The following is a 19884-nucleotide window of genomic DNA, read 5'->3' on the forward strand; positions in this document are numbered from 1 at the left end:
ATATGAGATTCTAGGAAGCTTCAGCTATTAGAAGCGGTCAGTAAAATGTTTCAAGTGTATTGTTCGTAATAGTAAGCTCAAAGGATAATTATAGCCAATAGATCGTGAACGATTAGCAACGGCAAGTCTCGGACGATATTTGCGTCTGTACGATGCGTTCCTAAGCATTGATGCATCTAGGGAATTCTATACTTGGTCACCATCCGTCTTTTGGATACTCTATTCAACTCTGGTCCATTAGGCCCATGTAGTCTTAATGCTAGCAGATAGTGGCAACAAAGCGTTCTCATGTGTCTACGAAAAATTCCCAAAAATAGCCAATCAATCTACTCAAAATCTAAAAATGTAATACTTATCGATGCGAAGTTCCTGTCTGAGGCTTTTGAAGTCGTATGGCGTTTATTGCGGGTAGAAGTTGGCTGATCTGCGCATACAAGATAGGCGTCAGCATGGCAAATCGGACCACTTCAAATACATGACACAGTCGAAAAACATTCAAAGTGGCAATAAAATATTTTCGTGACGTTTTTAATTAAAGCCAAATTAAAAATATGCAAACATTTCGATCGATGGACGGCGTCCCAGTTTAACAACGACTCGAGGAGAGCAGTAGATGAAGACACTGTGCAAGCATTGAAGTTCAATAGTTCCCAATTGCCACCAATTCAAAACAACAGCACGTTAAAGTATAATATACGTACAGCATATGTAGCTGATGGTGATACATCTGAACTAACCGCGTCACGGTCTATTCGCCAAGGGTTGCATGAGATAGCAGAGAGTCCATGCGTCGTTTCAAATATTCACAACTCACAAAATTGATAAAGCTCCGCAAAAAGCAAACAGTCATTTTATAACAGCTTGGCGGCAAATGTAAAATGAGAATTTGCCTCATCCTGGGCTTATGCGTACGCGCAGTTTTCACTCGCGTTCCCCCTAGTTACTCCAAATGAAAATTGGCCCATTCGAGCCTTTCGGCGTCCGAGTGTCCTTTGCAAGTCCAACTCGTGCTATTAACAAGGTGATGATGCTTTCCACACAAAAAAAGTTCTCTAATTGCTAGGTTAACAATCGAAACTTTCACTTTTAGGGTGCAACCGCATGCTTGTATCATCAGTTCGTTTCTCCAAGTGCTTGCTGTTAGCTACATGCACGTAAATGTCGTTCACCTAAACTGATCCCATTCAAAGGCGTACTGTTCAGTAGGCAGGCAGGCAGGCAGGCAGGCAGGCAGGCAGGCAGGCCTATTTTTCAGTGCGTAATGTCTCACTCTAGCATTAGTACACGTTGGGTTATTTAGAGGCGTTTGAGTGCGAATGTAGTACCATCTCGATTGAGATCTTTTCGTTTACGCAATCACGTATAATATGGAATCTGTGCTGGCAAATGTTCTTAGTTTCAATATTTAAAACGATAATTGAATCTTACCAATTCTTACTGTTAGCTCTATTACACAAGTGTGATAGATAAATGACTTATAATTAGGCAATAACTTTAACTTGTGTAAGCGGAAATTCGGCTCTGCGCGTTCGTACACTTCCTTCAAAATTCCCTTTCGTTCTGGATGAACATCTTAAATTAGACCTAATTTTGATCATATACTAATGACAGGTTGGAAGGCACGCCGTTAGATCCAGGAACGGCTTTTGAGAATTCAAAATTCTAACTCACTTATGATTAAAGCCACGGTATCACGGTCTGAATGTTACAAAACGAAAACTTTCAGGATAAGCTCGAGTGGTAAAATGATTTACTCTTGGGTATCCTCGCAGTGTCTCAGGTTCGGTTTTACCTCGTTAAAATGTTAGACAGCCACCACGAACATTAATTATTTCAGCGGGATAGTCATGACAGACGAACCCAGATCCGTCAGATGGTTTTGCCATCAAACTTTAACCTCGCACTCGATCAGACCCAGGCCATTAGCAAATGCTACTTCATCGTTCATTTAACCGTTCTGGATTCTTTCTATTTCGTTGTCGTTGCTCGTTGCTAATTTATTTCGCTTCAAAACAATATTTGTCGTAGCATTTCCATCATTTATTTGGTAGTACTTTTTTCGAAACTTTCGGTAGCTTATCTAGCACGACGCCACGGCGCACATTTCCTTGATTAACACAAATAATCATTACCTTTTGCCTTTTTTTTTTTTTTTCAATTTTCACTTAACCGCGACTCTACAAGGAAGTATTCTTCAGTACCTTGCCCGGCATATTTTCGAATAAATTGATTATTTAAACTATCAGGGGTCCACTGTCACGTAGAGGTGCATTCATTCAAATAGGCGAAACAGTTAATAATACTTTGCACTAATATGAGATTAGGCAGCCGTTGCACGAAGGTCAGTGCTGATAACATTCGGTTATAGGATTCCGTCCCATATAAATACGAGTGTATGTTAAAACTCTTAGTCAGGTAAAAGGCAAGTATAGCAATTACGTGTTTACCTCCCATACCCGACTGCCGGTACTGTGGCAGGCAAACTTTCGCCTCATATTGAGCCCGTAGCGATGTTAGATAGGCAAGGCGATTCTTGCACAGCTCAATCATGAGGTCGTAGGAAGCTTGAAACGTTAATCAAGCGATATTAAAAGCAGTCAAAATGGTTTTTGTCCACCGAGTTGATTCACTAACAATACAAAGCTATTGTGCAGGCTATATCATCATAGGGCTAGCTTTTTGGAAAAGGCTGTCAGCGAATGTATGTTGAAATAATCATTTGCAAAAGCTCAACTTCAATCCAATCTGTAGTTTTGGCGCACCCAGCGTACGGTCGCAAATTACGGGATCGAGCACTGCATTTAGGGAAAAAAAGGTTACGGTTATCCATAAAATGTTCTTTCTGTAAGGACCGATTAGTCGAGAAATGCTTGCTTGCTTGCTAATTATTTTGTATTATCGCGGGATTAGTTGATATTTTCGAGGCTTGGGTAGTCTCGAAGAAATGAATCGTGAACTAAAAAATTGGCGCTTTAAATTTAAGTCAAATAGACGGTTGTCCATATCGGAGCTGGATCCGCAATTAGCTCAGTCTCAACTTAAACGCTTAATTTGTATCGTCACCTGTAACCGCATAACGTCGGTCTAGCCCACAACGCCTATTTTAGGTTTTGCATGACTCGCAATGTCTTACGCTGCGCTTTTGAATGGGTTATTTTTAGCGTTCAGCTAACCTGTCTCCTTTCCAGTTCCCCCTTCTAATCGAAAGCACTCTACCAGCGAGAAACAAAAGCTTTTGGAGATATGTACGCCCTTAGAGTCAACCCTGTTCTCACCGATGGCAGGCAGGATCTGCCACACAATCCCTGTTTTACTACAGCTTAGAGATATATGTTAACGTATCTAAGTGTTTTTCGCACGATGCACCCATCCGGGTACGCTTTTCGAAATATTAGCCCTTGTTCCATTTCTACAAAGACTTCGTCTCAAGGCGTCCGTAAGCTCTTTTTACAGCACCGTCTATACCCGTTGAGGGCTTGTGGATCGCTTCTAGCGTTGAACACTTCGACTCAATTCCCGTCTTCTACGTACCTGAGAATTCGGTTACCTGTTCATCTTGAGGACTTCGTCCAAAAAGCCCCAAGTCCATCCACTCGCAAATTCTTTTACGGTTACACACAAAAAACGTGATTGGCAAATACTTCGCCATTACTATAGACTTCTATGTACTACTACTGCACCCCCGTGACTATCGTTAGTCAACGAGGTGGCCATTATAGATTTAAGGCACAGGTGCTGGGTGAGCATCTCAATACCTGCATTATTACGGTTGTTACGACGTTCGAATCCTAGTGATGATCTAGCGGCCTCTGCTCGATACACAGCGTTAGTCTCTCTTACCCCCTTTTTTTCTTCTCTTTTTTTCAAGAGATGCGACAAACGAATCATTATGGCCACCCTAGTCGCTCGCGTGGCAGCATATAACCCCCATGAATAGCTAACACTTTGGTCATAGGATGTGCAATTCGATGGGATCTTCTTGGCCATAAACAAACCTATTTGTTTTGAACGCACCATGTTAATAGGTACATAGAATCGATAACGGACATCGACATGTGTATGTTAACGGATAATAGATGTGAACAATCCTTTGGTCCTTGGTCGACGTAAGGCTTCGGATCATTTGCTGTACACATTCTCTAGGGAACGAAGGAACCACGATAACATCTAAACTAGTCCATACAGAAATTTCAAAGTCATTGCACAAACTATATAGTAGTATTGCCGTCCATTATTATTATTGTTATTTTTGATACAATTTGGCTGGCTTAACTTCACTCGCACATAAAATCGTCGTCGGCTTATTGGTGTTTTGGTTTGTTGTCTATGTTTGCTTCTTTTTCTTCTGTATATTTCTCGAACCTCTTGGCACTGGCACTCTCGCTAAAGGTTTTTCTGCCCGTAACGTAAATGCAGTTGTCGAACATTCGTAGACCGTTTTTGTTTTTAATCCTCGAATCTACTTATAACGTGACCTGTGTAGTGGGATGCTGAGAAATATTCAAGTTGTGTTTCACTTCATTTAAATTCTTCCATGTGCAAGCCTCGTCCTTTATTATTTGTAATGACATGTAGAGTAAGACGAAAGTAGGTTTGCAATCGGGAGAACAATTAATAATGTGTTTCGCCCACATGTGCTTCAAGGGTAAACTTTCTGCCTTTTTAAAGTGAAACCTTGTTCCTTGCCCCTCTCCTATTATATAGATTTCATCTAGACATTCTCTGAGTTCGTCTCCCTCGCCATTTCTACCTAAGGATCGGTCTAAGCTGCGAATTTAGTAACGGCCTCAGTAAGTGGATCCATTTCACACATAATGCTCATCGCAGATCTCGTCACTGTCTTTGTCTGACTTTCTAACTCATCACTGTTCGGCCGCTCTTACCCCCCCGCCCCCTTCTTTCGATTTAACACGGACTCTGGCTGCAGAGAACTGCACTCAACGGCGGGTTGCACTAACTTGCAGATTCTCTAAGCGTAGACGTTAATGTCTTCTATCGATTATGGACTTCATAGTGGAGTCATTCTCAAGGCGCTTTCGAGTTCACTCGAACGTCTCAAATATACCGGATTGTGCTTCGTGACTGCTTAGTTCTTAGCAAGTGCTGCCTAGTAACACTAACGTCAATATACCGCACACATTATCACCAGGTCACCCGAGATACCGGGGAGCTGAGCCCCTCAACCTCTGCCCCGCTGTGGACTATGTCTCCGACGACTGACCGTGTCGAATGCAATCAAATTCGTATTCCTCGATTCGCAACAACTTCGATCCCATATCGTCATCTCGTCTTGGCCGAGAAAATGCCTGTGATGACTACCGAATGCTACAGTCTGATATCGATCCTTCTCTAGAGTACCCAGACTTTTCCGGTTATCCACCCATACGAGCTTTTCGCCCACGCGTGCCCGAATTGCCACTGCCGCGTTCGTTCTCGAAAAAGACTGTAGCTAATACACTTCATCTACTAACGCGCTCAGTTGGCAGCGAGGCTCAGCAGAGGTCAACAAAGGGGAGTGAGCCGTAATATGTTAGTTGGTGGAAAGCATTCTTGAAGATTGCTTTCATCGACTTACGATAGAAATACAAAGAGAGATCTACTACGACACGTAGGTATACGTCGGCCATACCTCTGCAGTGAAATCGTAACATTGAAATTGTATCATGATGAGTGTGGATTCGCTATCGACCTTTAGCCATCGCGCGACGGGCACAAATGTCGAATTGTACTACTTTTAGGTGTTACTAGGGAACCGCTGCGTTGTCGAGTAATACGACGCAATCGACGCGGTCTGTACGGTCCGCTCTTGTTAAGCAAGAGCTATTTTGAGCCGAGTCGCACGAGAGAAATCTATTGCAGTTCACTGACAGCGTTAGCTCCTCACAAAGGGGGGACTTCGCTGTGGCCAGCAGTGAAGCCGTGTGTCGAAGTTCACACGTCACCCAGAAACGCAGTGGCAAAGCAAGAAGCAACCGAGTGAGAAGCCGATAGCAAGCCTGAAAATGAATCAAGGGGATGAAAAGTGGGTAGTGTCGTATGCCGAGGCAACACTGTGACGAAACTTATCGAAGTTTCTTTGAGGTTAGCCTGTGTCGGGTAGCGATGGAGGAATTACTTCAACTATAGTTTCTACCCCGGGGCCGATTCAGCGAGGCTGGCGTCAGCTCCTGCTTGGCATAGACTACACATAAGCCCTAAAAGTGGATGGAGATCGGTGATCTCGAGTTATTACGTTTTGAATTCTGAACAGCTTGTAGCTATGGGCAGAAGTGCATCGTAGTCTGGCTAGCCGTGGATTGGCCTACTTGAACAAATTCAGGTTTTATTAGATATGGTACCATAGCAGGCGTCAATTGATGATTTCTGGATAAGAACTATAGGGCTAAAGCGGGCTACGATACGAGCTTTCGAATAGCTTCATAATAGTAATTGTACTGGGTGGCCTTCTGGCTGGGTACCCGTAAAAATCAATCTATATCATTCAACTGTCTTTGTGCATACTGAAAGAATCGTCTCCATCATTTTAAAACCCGAATCGAATGCGTATACAGCGTGTCGCTGTTCCGGCATTTATGCTTGCTAAAATCGGTGGCTTCTGATGTAATCTTGCATAAAGCAGTACCTCAGCTGCGCCAAGCCAAGCCGCATATATTTAGAAGTTGATGGTCATGATTCGAACGTCTGGTCAGCGGCCTTAATGAACGCACAATAGATGTATATAGTCTTCTTCTTGCGTTTGCAAGAGTGCATAGCATCTGGGGTACATAGGAACATACAGCCCTGGCCACGTAGACAAAACTGACTCCAAACAGGACCTCTCGTCACCTTTCGACAAAACGACTAACTCTTGTTCGCAGCATTCCACGTTTTCCCTTTACTGGTCGAACGACATTGTGTACATAGTACATTTTACATTTGTCTATCAAATGCGTCCATCGCTGCTAGTATTCGCGCTGATTTAGCAGAAGCTATATTCCACTCTCTTTCCTTAATATTCATCGACGTCAAATGTTGCTCAATGAGCAATCTCTCAATGCTCGATGTCGACGGCGATCAATGAGATATTCTGTAAAAAAATTGAATTAAAATACAATCTAACTGGCTTGATACCCACCTGATCCTTCATATTCTGCCAGGCAGATTAACCTCTCCATAGAAAAACTTTGGCCTTTCCGGTAGTACCAGATTCACTTCTGTTTCAAGCACTCGCTCTTTAATCTAACTCAACCCCGTTCGGTTAGGGCTCCTAGCAGACGCACTGGAGCCCGCTGGCTATCCGACTGTTTACGTTCCCGTTGAACAGCTTTGATCAGGACTTCGTGAGCTATTGGGCAAACCAGAAGTAGCTGGCTAAAGCTTCGGATCTATCGGGATGGAGTCTGTCGTCGTCAGTAGTAGCGGTGGTGGCGGCAGACACACACGTTCACTTTGAGACGGCTAGAAGCCATAGATCTCTGAGTCTCTCGTCTTTGACTTGATTCATCAGATTCGCGACGAACGAGGAATCTTCCGTCATTGGTGAGGCCGTCCAATCAGCCTTCCTCAACGTTGACCAGCGACTGTTTCTGCCGATTCCCACTGCGGCCGTATTAACTACTGTTGCTTCACCAACCACGGGTGCTGCATCCGCTGTAAGCTTTTGATGGACGTTATTAACAGGGGGACGCTATGGGCCGGGAGATTCTGGGGGTGCGTTATCAACCTAGGAATGATGATAAGATCCTGAGTAATAAGGTTGGGCAATAATATCTTTGATTATGATTTTGATATCGTAGTAGCAGTACAAGTAGCAGCAAACGCAAACCGTAACGGCGTCACGAGAAGCTTCGAAATACTGCCGGAGACGGATATCCTAGTCGGTCCTGACTGTACATGGGTCAAATAGGGTTATTGAGCAGCGCAGAGGTTTTATGGAGTTATATACGTATGAAATGAAAGGGTTGTTTGCTATTTTGCAATTAGAACATGTATGACATCGTCATATTGACATATTGATAAATATAATGAAATAAAGGACAAGGAAATTGACAATGCTGTATATTACAATGTTTGTCTTTATTGTAAACTGTAATCTAGTAAGAGTAAACAGCTCTGATGATGAACTTCTTTTGTAAAACGGATCCTACGAAAAACCTTCTATTCTCAAAGAATTCCAAGTGTTCTTAGCTTTTACTGAAAATCAACAATCTCTGTAGAAATCTGTTTTCGTTTTTGTTTTCCTAGACGTGGACTCTCCCACGTTGTCCCAAAATCATAGTTGAGCCATGTCTATATTTTTAGCTTGCAGGTCCTTCGGGGCAGGACTGCTCATCCTAAATCCGACTTCACCGGATGGGAGGCTTTTATTGCCGAAGCCTAGGCCAGTAAGCCTTAGGCCCGGTCAGGCGCTTTTTAGCCGTCGGTCACGTTGCCATTGAAAGGGTATTGTGCAGGTACTAAAGGTGTCGCCTTCCCCTCTCCCACCATATATTCAATGTACAGCATCCTTGATACATAACTCCGTCTCTATTATATTTCTGCTTATAGACACTTTTTATTGAATCAAAGCTTCCAAATTGACTGTCGTTCCCTCTGAAAAATTATGTACTGTTTATTTGAAAGTTCATTGTTTTCTCCGAAGGTTAGCTGTAGAGGGTCTTCTTAAAGGCCGACTATGTAATTGCAAAAATTTGTATTGGAATGTGACCATTATTAACGCTGCAACAAATGTCCTATGAGGGATCATCCTGTTTCGATCATGTTTCTTCGCAGGCCACCTCTTCATTACAGGAGCACGCTCGTTAAGCTAACACAGCCTCGTTCGTTCTTACAGGCCGACTCATTTTCAAGGCCTGTCCACTTGCCATAGAGATCAAGTGTGAGAACGGACTATACTTTACCTATAAATAAATAGATGCTCCCTAGACGAAATACGAGCGAAACGATTTAATGACCTCGCGAAGTGAAGCGTTGTGCCGCTTCATTCCAACAGCATTGAAAACTTCAAAATGCAACGGACTAACTAAGGAGTGACCACCCCATAACTGCAAAGTTAGATCATAAGGACCCTATTAACTGTGTCTTGACTATCGACATATAACCTAATCATCATTTTTTCTTGTCGAGGCGATGTTACTTTAGCAGAAGTCACGTCCGTCATCCATCGCGGTCGTTCAATGCATTGCAGGATCTGCACTCAACAGCTGCGCAAATTTAGTTCACTTATTGCTGCTATTTACTGTGTTAAAGCACTGGCTGTTTCCTTCTCATTTTCTATGAAACATCCTCGCCACCTGCCACTTGACTATGTACTCCTGCGTGGCAAAGTATTGATAGGGATTTCATTAGTGAACCATTTCCATGTTCTGGAAAGCTCCACTTGTTCGGATAGATAATCACCGAGTTGATGATAACGATCGTTAAATTTAATTAATTTAGGTAGAATTTCCTACCATAGTGTAGGCTTGGTAAGTGGGAAAATATTTCGTATTTTTTTTTTATCAATAAAATGGCCAAGAAAAAGTAATACGTTCGCATAATGGATAAGACCGTTTGGTCTGTTTTTAAAATATAAACACTGTTAGCGAAGGCGTCCTTAGTTGAACCCAGACACTTCATAGAAACTGATAGTGAGTACGCGGTTGGCCCCAGTCGGGTCAAAGTAAAAGGTAGATACCGTGGACGATAATAAGTAGCCAGCAGAATTATAGACCAGTAATAATCTTTCGTTCGGACATGCATGCAAGCACCAACCGGATGGCATCAGGCATTTGAGACGAGCCGAGGAGAAACTCCGCCACCAAACAAAACCCTCGGGGTTGCTGGTTCGTCTTCCTGTGAAAAGTACAGGGCACCGTGGATTATTTTCGAGGGACACGACGGGAATAGAAAGTATTTTCTTTAGATCATAAGTACCGGGTAACGTAGTGTTAAGTTTCAACGTTTGCCTAAGTGGTAAGGCGAAACGGAAGATAGGGTCGAAATTTACCTAGAACAAGTTGAGCTGGTAACGCCCCGCAGCCATCAGTTTACCCACCAAGCACTAGCCACTTCCCTAGATGAAATTTAACGCTACTTGCTCGCGCGGTGCTCCAAATTGGCAAGATCTATCTATCGAACATCCTTTCCAAAGCAACTCGATCCTCTACTAGCAGCAGCAGTAGCTGGTCAATGTCTGCCGTTGCTAGCAAAAGGTTCAAGCTATTCGCAAGCTCAGAGTTCCCTTATTCTGGAGAATTGGGGCTCAACTCTTTGGAGTCGAGGTTAGCCAGTAGATGTATAGGTCATCGGGTGGTGTCTGGTAACTCTAACGAAGACACATTGTAGGGCAGGCTTTTCGAACTTCCACTTTGAACTATCAACCGTCTTACATTTTCGCCCTGCTTTTTATTTCGTCTCTATCTATATGCAGACGTTTATAATTCCTGAATGGATTGTGGTTCAATTCTTGTCCATGTACATCTATATTGTGGAATTGGCGAGCTAGATGATGGTGACCGGGATTACCGTGTCAGGTCGTCAACTTGAGGTGAATGATGGATCCGTAAAAGGGGGCTGCACTGAAGTAAAACGATCTGATTTTGTTGAAGATGAGTATTTGAACAATAGAAATGCGAGCAAATTAGAATGTCTTTTTACTGAAGGCGTAGGCTCGTTAGGAGGTACATGACCCAGATCGATAATTGGATCAACTAACGCTAATGCATATAATGCCGATTTATCATCTTCTGAGGTATAATGGGGCCGCAAATCATGACCTTCGATTCTCTATTGTTTTGAGTATGCGTTGAAGCAGAAACACTTAAAGTAGCTGATGGTGCCGAGGAAGGTTGTGTCGAAAAACTGACCGAACATTACGAGGTCGTCTTCTGTAGGTCCTCATAAACGAGTCATTATTAATCATATCGCATTTGCCTGTCGTTGCCTACTTCTGACTCACGAGCTGTCGATTTTCCGCTTTTTTTTTTTTTTTTTTATTATTTACAAAATTCTCATTGTCTGTCACGCTGATTAAAACGTCAAGTCTATACGAGAGAACGTCCTGCTGCCCGCATCTTTTTCTAGTAGTTAGAATACTATTATAACAGTAATGCTAACCCGCCAAAATTGAATCGGCGAACGACAAGGAACTCAATCGTATTTTGAGCTGCCGCAGATAACAACGGATCGATGAAAAACTAAAAAAACAAATTAACTGCAACTTTTCAGGACAATTGTTAATGCTTGCAAACAAATAGTTATGAAAACTAGAGAATATAGTTTTAGTATCTCGTACTTCTTCGAAGCACTGAATCAACTTAAGCAGTATCAACTTTTCTAAAAGCAAACCTTATCTTGGTCGTTTTCAGATCGTTTTCTAATGGTGAAAGAAGCTCCAATGTTCGACGGCTCCTACCAGGTCTAGTTGCGAATAGGGCAGCATGTTTCAAGCGAAGGCCAGAAACGATGAGGAGGAGACACATGGCAACTGGATCATGTTTTTTGTGGTTAGTCAATCCATGCGCCGGACTTCGTTTCTAATCTAATGCGTCTATCTAAATGTAAGATAAACCTGTTTGTATCGAACGATATTTTCACCATGATCTACATCGTGACGTAAATGGGCCCAGAACAAGTTTAAATTCTCTTCGATAATTCTTTTTTATCAGATGCTTGGTTTTTATATGCAATCCAACAAATCTGTTCAGACCAGTTTCTGAGACGTTGATTAAACTGAGAGTTCCTTATTTTGTTGAATTCAAAAGACAGGAACAATCTATCCCATATGCTGCAGGAACTTTTCACTTCATTCTGATTCTACCCTGGATGCCGCCAGCAACAGCGTCGACCCACAGGCACTCAGTTCACACACACATTCGGATGGATCGACTGTTTATGTTTGTAAATTGCCAAATAAATTCTAAGTATTACTCGACAAACGAGGCATCATCGTGTTAGAGACGAATGTGTTGAACCGGCGCCCTTTTACTAGTAGTTCCCCACTAAAGATAATGAATGACATCGCATTAACAATTTACTGAACAAAGCTTGATGGCTTGCTTTTCAAGGGTCATCGCCTATGACATTGTCTATCGCTGGGAGACGGGTGTAGCTCAAGAACAAGTGATCTAGCATTAAACGTCTTTAGGGGAAAAAGCGATATTACAGCCTATCGTTATTAAGCTAAGCGGGCCATCTATGCAGCTTTGAGTGCGGCTTATCCTTTCTTTGGAACGTCAGATGTGAAAAACAGATCTCTCATAAACCAAAAAGGTCCAATAGCTGTTATTGTATTTTTATGGATCTTCAACATAATGATAGGAACCAATTTTCCTCTTACGGCGAATAAGGCGTATACGCTACCATGCACTATTACGCGGCCTGAAAGGTCGTAGCTAACCATAGAAGCAGAACTATCATTTTTGAGATAGCTAGATGATCTAGAATTAGGCGAAGGCATACTATAAACGAAAGACTACTGGACTGACACAATTTGCAAGAGTTGCTAACGAAGACCATTCGATCATCATAGCATTGGCTCGCGCAACATAACAACGCCTTCAAATGTTTTGCGTTGATAAAATCTTCCCTCAACTCTTACTGCGGGAGCCGGTAATGTCCGTTTAGAAGAGACAGAGGACCCGAACTGGTCATCTTCTTATGCTACCCTATTCGACTTCCATAGCCAGTAAGCAGAACGTTTATCAAGCCATTGGAAAGTCACATGAACGTACAATCACTCCATCCTATTCTAGTCCGTCCTGTTCCCAACCGACCATCCTCAGTCTACTCAGGAATTTGGCAAAAACATTTGACGGGTCATAGACAGCCAGTTTGGCCCGAATTGTCCGTCACGACAGGCCACGAAAGGGTTGCCTGGAGAGATCGAGGACGGTAACGGTCGCAATCGTAACCTTAGTAATAGCTCGTACGACATAGAACGAGTAGGGACGAAAGCTGCGTTGCGCTCATTGCAATATGTAGTTCGGAGAAAGCCATTTGCATAGATTTGACCAGACCGAGTTGAATTGGGTTGGCCATGCTGTCCTGAGTGCCTCATTGACAAATGATTGCATCAACGTACAGAAGGAACGTGTGAATATTTTCGAACGAGTGTTTGGATATCATCACGATAAGCAGTGTTCATACATCTGTTATTCAGGATGTTAGGTGTTAGTCCTTCCAGACTCACTTAGGTTTTTCTTCAAAGAATGTATGAGACCTTAGTTACTTTGCCACAGTTACCAATTGTGATGCTACAGAAGGTTACGTACTTGGTGTTTTTAAGGTAGAGAACTTGATAGACACCCCGCCAACGCCACATTGAACTAATGGATGGAGCTTTGTGCCATGCATTCGGCTGGTGGAAGACAGTCGATAAGGATACGGTGAGACGTAGTTGTTGTACTGGACTTCATATGATTGATTAGGTAAATATTGTTTTTGTGATTGGGGTGATAAGGAGCTAATGGTGTAGGGAATCGGATAATAGACGTTTTAATCTCGAATCGAACGAAAGGGCGAAAAAGCTTGTTTTCTGGAAAAAAGGATCACAAAGATCCTAGGTTAGATAAAATTATTCGTCAACCTAGGAATCGGCATGAATGAGTAAAAAGCATTTTTATTCGGTAAAAGTTGGGACACGATATATGCTACTACCGTAATCCGTTTGAAGATAAGATTGAAAATGTCAAAAATCTATCCCTTTATCAACAGTAAATTGCCTCGAATATACAAAATTAATCCGTTTCCTTCGAAGTGATCCTTATCTGCGCTTTTAATACACTTCGTGCCACTACTATTTCTCCGTTAAAAACAATTATTGCATTCCATTATTTAATAGGTCTCTATCTCAATTTTCTTTAGGCAAAAACAACAGGGAGCAGATTTGGTCAATACCGAACTTGAGGCGATACGGATATGAAGTATACGCATATAGATTAAAACGCTGTATTATTATGATGGAGAACCCCGGACTTGTTCTCTTAGGTCTATTTTAGCAGACAGCAATATTTTTAAGACTCCTTTGTTGGGGGCAGCAGTAGCGCTCGGCATTATAAAACTTCCCAACAGTTGTGATGAAAAGAAACTTGGCTTCTAACTGCATTTTTGGCAGTTTTCCTGGATGGAGGTTCGCCTATGAGGCGATTTTGCCTTTGCTTCCACATCACACTTGTATATCCACGTCTTGTCGCTTATAATGACACGTTGGAGGAAATCCTGCTTTTTTACTAAATGCGTTAAAGTTCTCCTGAACAAGAGTTATCTTTTTAATTTATTAAAATTATCACTCTTATTTGTACACTGAAGGCCCAAAAGCCCTTTGCAGAGTTGGCACCACTTGTGGATACTCAATTTCGCCCCTTACTACTCCAGTTTAGGCTTTTCAAAAAAAAAAGAACACAAAAAAACAGCCGAGACTCATTCAATCTTAGACAGTGCTTGAAGAATATAAGGTTCGAACGCTCTGAAACGTATCATGTACATAGAAGTTAGGCAAATAAGTGTGCCTATTCATTTATCAACGAAAACAGCATAGAACTAGCATACAATTCTAGGTTCTTAGATATGCGGTAGTTCAAACACTTATACGATTATTGAATCAAGGTAAAAATTCCAATACCATAAACCCTTCGGTGACGGCTCGTCTCACTAGCTAGAACTGATCCTCGACGGACTTCAATCACACGGAAAATCTGAAAGCTTATTACAAGCTGATAGAAGCTTACATAACGAAGGAATATGTTGGGCAATTGTTTACGGATCGAGGTTGATACCGGGCTGCGTGCCATTCGCTCGTTTTAAGAGCATTGTACGTTGTATGTTGTACGAATAAATTCAATTGATTCTGCTAACTTCAATAGCTCAACCAACATGTAAACTCTTTTGTAGCTCGTCTGCTCACTTATACCATTTTATAGCTTCTTCCGGATAACCCAACAAAGCCTTATCTGCTACGTGTAAATTTTACTGCGCGTTCACGTTAATCCTCTAAAGCATACGTTTAGCCAATGTACAGTGCTTATATGTGGGAAAAGCAATATAAGGTGCTTTCGGATACTTGCACAGACGACTGTAAGGAACGCTTAAAAGCAGCCAGGGATGGCACTGTCTTTCACCTTTAGACATCTTATCCTCGAAGAATCGAAAAAAAAAAACCAACAATAATTTTTCATATCGATTATCATCCTTGAACACCATTAACTGTAAATGAAAATTGTCGCGCTAACCTGTTATAGACTGATGCCCTGATGATTTGCACTTCAGCTGTCATAGGAGCCGGTGAAGTTTCACGCTTGACAAAAAAACACCGTATTGCGACAATATCGGCCTGAGAACAGGCGCAGACTGGCTATGCGGCTCGGAATTATGTTGTTTCCTTAGGCAACCCAAAAGCTTTGAATGAAAGGCTGGTCCGAAGGCAAAGAAAAGATCTAATAATAATAACATTGCTACTCTCTGCATGCAGTCTCTCCAACGCCGTTATTGCAATCATCGCAGAATTTTCTAGCTTTGTATTGAAGTTTACCGCGAAAGTTTATGAGCTTCGTCATACACCCGAGCACTCCGACTTATTCGAGATTGTCTATGGATTAAATTATACGATAGAAGTCTATTTTTCTATACTATATTATTATATATACGTCGTAGATATGATGATACATGCAAAATTTCAATGCACAGGTCACTTGAAAATACTGTTTTCACTCAAAAACTACCTGTTACAATGGTGACCCAAAGATTTTTTTTGTTATACCATTAGAAAAATGTTTATGAATAATCGAAGATTTAGCTATTCTAATGGTGTTACGGGCTTATGATGCCGGGGCGGGTGAACGATGAACACTGAAGAACTTTTCGCGTGTACCGCTGTCAACTGATGCGATCGCCGTGATCACACCGTACGCTTATCGAAGGGTAACAAAATGACAAAAAAAGAGTGACATCGGCAAAGAGGAAGCTAGGCACGCGCAGGTCGGCGGGCCTTCAATGCGCCGCGAACGCTGACAAGAGTCTGTACTCCTCCCAGCATTGTTCTGTTTTAGAGACACCTTCAAAGGGCAAGTGAGTTCATAGCGCAATAAAACTATTATCACAATGCAATATCGTCTTCTCATAGGGAAAGACACACTGAAAAGCACATACAATGTTATAAGCTTGTCGGAAACATTGGATAGCACGACGTCAGACGATACGTATCTTTTCGCATTTAACCATCTAGGCACGTGGTCGTTACAATCTCGTTAGTCAAAGCTTAGGCATAACACGATGCGTCTTGCCAAAAGGTAGAAGGAAACATGGCATTCTAACGATCGACAGATGAAGTAAGTCTGGAGGGCGCTTTGTAACACGTTCTTTGTGATACGAAAGACTCGATCTGCGAATAAATTGACAGAGCACAGCCTCCGCGCCACCTTCGTATGCATACAGGCTACAATGTAACGTCGATTTCCAGGTGCGGAGAGCTCCTTTGTGTCACTCACAGAATCTCGTAGCCACATACTTCAACGATCGACCTTGACTTCAGAACTTATTGTTAACAGGCATTCATTCTGAGCAGCTACCTCCTCAAGGACTTTAGGCGTCCAGATGAGGTTACAACATACGAGTTGGCGCACTCACGCCGACTCGGTGAGTGCTTTAGACTCACGTTGTATTCAGCGAAAAAGTACTCATCCGAGGAATAATGAGGGATTTTCCTGCGGTGTAGGTAGGTAGTATCGATATTTGGACGCAGAGAATGCCTGACAGATATGAAGTGTTTTTGAATTTGGAAGGGACGATCTGACCGCATTGTACGTTCGAATCGAGTTATGCTAGCTCGAGACAAGTTTTTACGTGGCCGATGGTGGCGGATCTGTATTAGCGTAGCACGGACTACCCACATTTAAACTGCCTGTGATTTTGGTACTTCCATAAGCAACTCCCCAGGTTACACTGATCGAGATGCGGCGCTGACGTGATTCAACGTCAGATGGAAGCTTCCAGAACAACTTATGTTTGGAAAGGCGTCACATATGTCTGAATCCCCGTGGAGCATTAGGATATAAATATGTCAAAGAGATACTAAGGGTGAATGAATGCCATTCAGTTTTCAATGTTTTCAAAAGTGATTCTAAGCACGAATAAATAATTTCAAGATGAAATTTCCACAGTTAATTTTCAATAAAGAAGCATATCAAGAGTTTTTTTTTTATTATGGTAGAAATAGGTTTACAATCAGGTTCACGATTTAATAAGGTTTACGATCGATATCTATATTGATCCTTCAATTGATTGCTTTTTGAGCATAGTACTATCTACATTGTGTCAACTAGAATTTCATCGACACAAGCCCAATTTGATCGTACGCGATGTATAATTTTCTCAATGTGTTATAACCCTCTGCACCCACAGGGCTATACACGCGTTTTATCGACATATACAAAGATGTATAAATACTGCAAAGGGGATTTCAGGGAACAGCAAAAGAACGACTGGCGGCCAATTGGTCGCTAGGGGTTCGGCGTTCGCTTCCGCTTCCTAACCTTAGATCTTGCTTCTTCGAAACTAAATCAACAGTTACTGAAGCGAACAGATCTCCTCGATGCAAGCCTTCGACGGCATGCGCAAGAAGATAAAATCCACTAATATCTTTACATATAGGACACGAGGCTGAGACACGCTGGCTGCAGCGCCAGGCTGGCGTCAGAGTGTTCGTTTACGTCCTCTTCTTAATCCCTCCACAGGTCCGTTTCCTTGCAGCTACTGGCGCCTAGCTTTTGGTTTTAGTCACACCGAGCAGAAATTTCTCCAAAGCTCCCTTATAGCGGAATTATGTTGCACTACCTTAATGAGAAACATTTGCATTTTCTAATTACTCTATCAGTACAAGTCGGTGGAGAGAAATTCTTAGCTAACCATAGAATTCGAATGCAATTTCAGCTTAGGCTGGGGTAGGACGTGGCTAGATGCCGCGTTTCACCGATCGGCGGCCTTATCGGCATTTTTCATCAGCTGCACTGGGTGACCTAGCTGGTTGACGAATGCCAGTTGCGCATACGCTTTACTCGTGATGCAAGCTGAAACAGGATCAAGTGGCAACTTATCGTAGATGGAAACTTAATTTGAATTCAAATCAACCTCACATGGCCGGTGTCCTATATTTTGTGCATGTTGTGGGTCACAACCTGTCGTCCTACGTTCAGCATACACAAGAAATCGCCTACTTACCAAAACTGGGCTTTCAAAACTCAGCAGCAATAAGAAATGGGATTTTTCTTTGCAGGTCAATTGTTGCTGTTCAGTTTCTACCGTTCTAGATCCCGACGTTCACAAAATCGCACATGAAGTATTCTGAAATATTTCAAAATGTTACGCCATACTGATAACTCCGGAAATCGCAATAGTAGCTCCGAAAAGGGTCCACACCCTTTTAAACATTAAACACGATACTAGATAGTTTAGAATAGTAATACGTTTGTACTATAAACAGGTAACATTCGCCGGGTCATTTGGTCTGCTTGAGACAATGTTTAAGTGCCCGGTATCATCAGCAAGCACTTTATTCATCAACAGTACCACTGCTATCATCTTATGCTTGATACTTTACCGAGAAGATCCGACAAGCGAAAAGCTAATGTGGTAATGTAGATTTATAATTTGCATATTATTTTGATGATACCGTCCATTAATGTCATACATCACTCTGGTATGATCCGTAAAATCGGCAAACAAAAAAGGCTTCCCCGACAAAGAAAGCGGAGGCTAGCTACATCCCCTAGCATTATTCCGTTGTTTCCGCAGGTGGCGAGAACTATAATTAAAATATGTCGTATGCATCTAAACAGACTCATCGGGCCTGATCAAATTAGTATAGAGCAACATGTAATTTTGCATTACGCGTAGCCGACCACAGCAACTAAAGCACTTATTCCAAGGGACCCCATTAAAAACCGAGACACAACAAAATCAAACAGTTTTCTGTCCTTATGTGGCCTGCCAGATAGCACATCATAGTACATGCCACAGGCAGTATCTAATTGTTAATGGACCCCAGCTCTAGTAGAAGGGAAAGGTACACAAGTTTATCTGTTTCTTTATTAGGCCTGTTCGTTTGTGTTTTTTTAATAGGCCCAATTAAAGCTATATGAGCGATACAACTCGCACAAGGCGAACTAAGTTTCCACTGATCAAGCGCACTGTTTCCCGGGTCGACATCTTTAGCAGTTGTTACCGAACACCGTCGTTTACGCACTATCAGACGCATACGTACGTATTCGCAGCCCTTTTTCACTTTATGAACTACTTTCGCTTTGGATTACAACAACAAATGCTCCGCAGACAGCGAGAAAGGAAGAGGCACGGGGGGAGGCGAGGGGTTAAGGGGTACCAAGCAAGCCAGAAGCTTGATCGCGCACCAGAGGCACTGCCTCATTTTCTCGACATAAAACTAAGAAGTTCCCGAGCACCCTCTACTTTTATCGCATCCGTTAGAATCTACCGTGTCAGAAGTCGCCAAGTGGAGCACTGGTACTAAACGTAGCGGCAGCGTCGATGTACGCTGCCAGCGTTATTGCCGCTTTAATCTCGCTGCTTTTGCTTTTAGTTTCGCTCATATCTAGTCTGTCACACGCTTTAGAGCTATGTGAACGTGTCAATGGTTAAGCATGCGACTAATTACAACGTCCGACGATGCAATCGTTAGCTCGGACCGGGCCAAGCATCCAGTTGCTTCGGAGCAGTGGTGTTTTTTCGGGAATACCTAAGGGTCCAAACAGGACCCAGTTAGGGTTAGCCTAAGCGACGTTAAGGCGTCACACTTACGAGAATCGTTTCGTTTCGTTAGACGCAGCGTTCCTCTGCATAACGTTCAATTCTGAGCGTTTCTTCATTTTCGAACAAAGGGAAGGAAGGCCGGCTAATATGAAAGAGAACGACGACACT

The 19884-nt window shown here is 42.5% G+C and overlaps 2 long non-coding RNA genes across 4 annotated transcripts in view; one reads left to right on the forward strand and one right to left on the reverse strand.

Moving 5' to 3' along the window:
• The window catches only part of LOC111264485 (uncharacterized), a 16047-nt gene extending 4195 nt beyond the window's left edge, over positions 1–11852 (forward strand). Inside the window, exons 2-3 of one of the 2 annotated variants that reach the window (XR_015312707.1) lie at positions 11328–11519; positions 11724–11852. This is a non-coding gene — a long non-coding RNA (uncharacterized LOC111264485). The remainder of the gene's footprint in view (positions 1–11327; positions 11520–11723) is intronic. The other variant, XR_002682894.2, reaches the window with a different exon arrangement.
• A 5314-nt stretch (positions 11853–17166) lies between these two features.
• On the reverse strand, positions 17167–19508 carry LOC111264484 (uncharacterized). 2 transcript variants are annotated; one of them, XR_002682893.1, is made up of 3 exons: positions 19442–19508; positions 18172–18294; positions 17167–18020 (listed from the first exon to the last, which is right to left on the reverse strand). It is a non-coding gene; the product is annotated as an uncharacterized LOC111264484 (long non-coding RNA). The 2 variants fall into 2 exon arrangements; XR_002682892.2 differs by lacking the exon at positions 19442–19508 and adding an exon at positions 19214–19398.
• Positions 19509–19884: the final 376 nt, after the last annotated feature.

The sequence above is a fragment of the Varroa jacobsoni genome, unplaced genomic scaffold (genome assembly GCF_002532875.2).
Source record: "Varroa jacobsoni isolate VJ856 unplaced genomic scaffold, vjacob_1.0 scaffold_865, whole genome shotgun sequence".
NCBI lineage: Eukaryota > Metazoa > Arthropoda > Arachnida > Mesostigmata > Varroidae > Varroa > Varroa jacobsoni.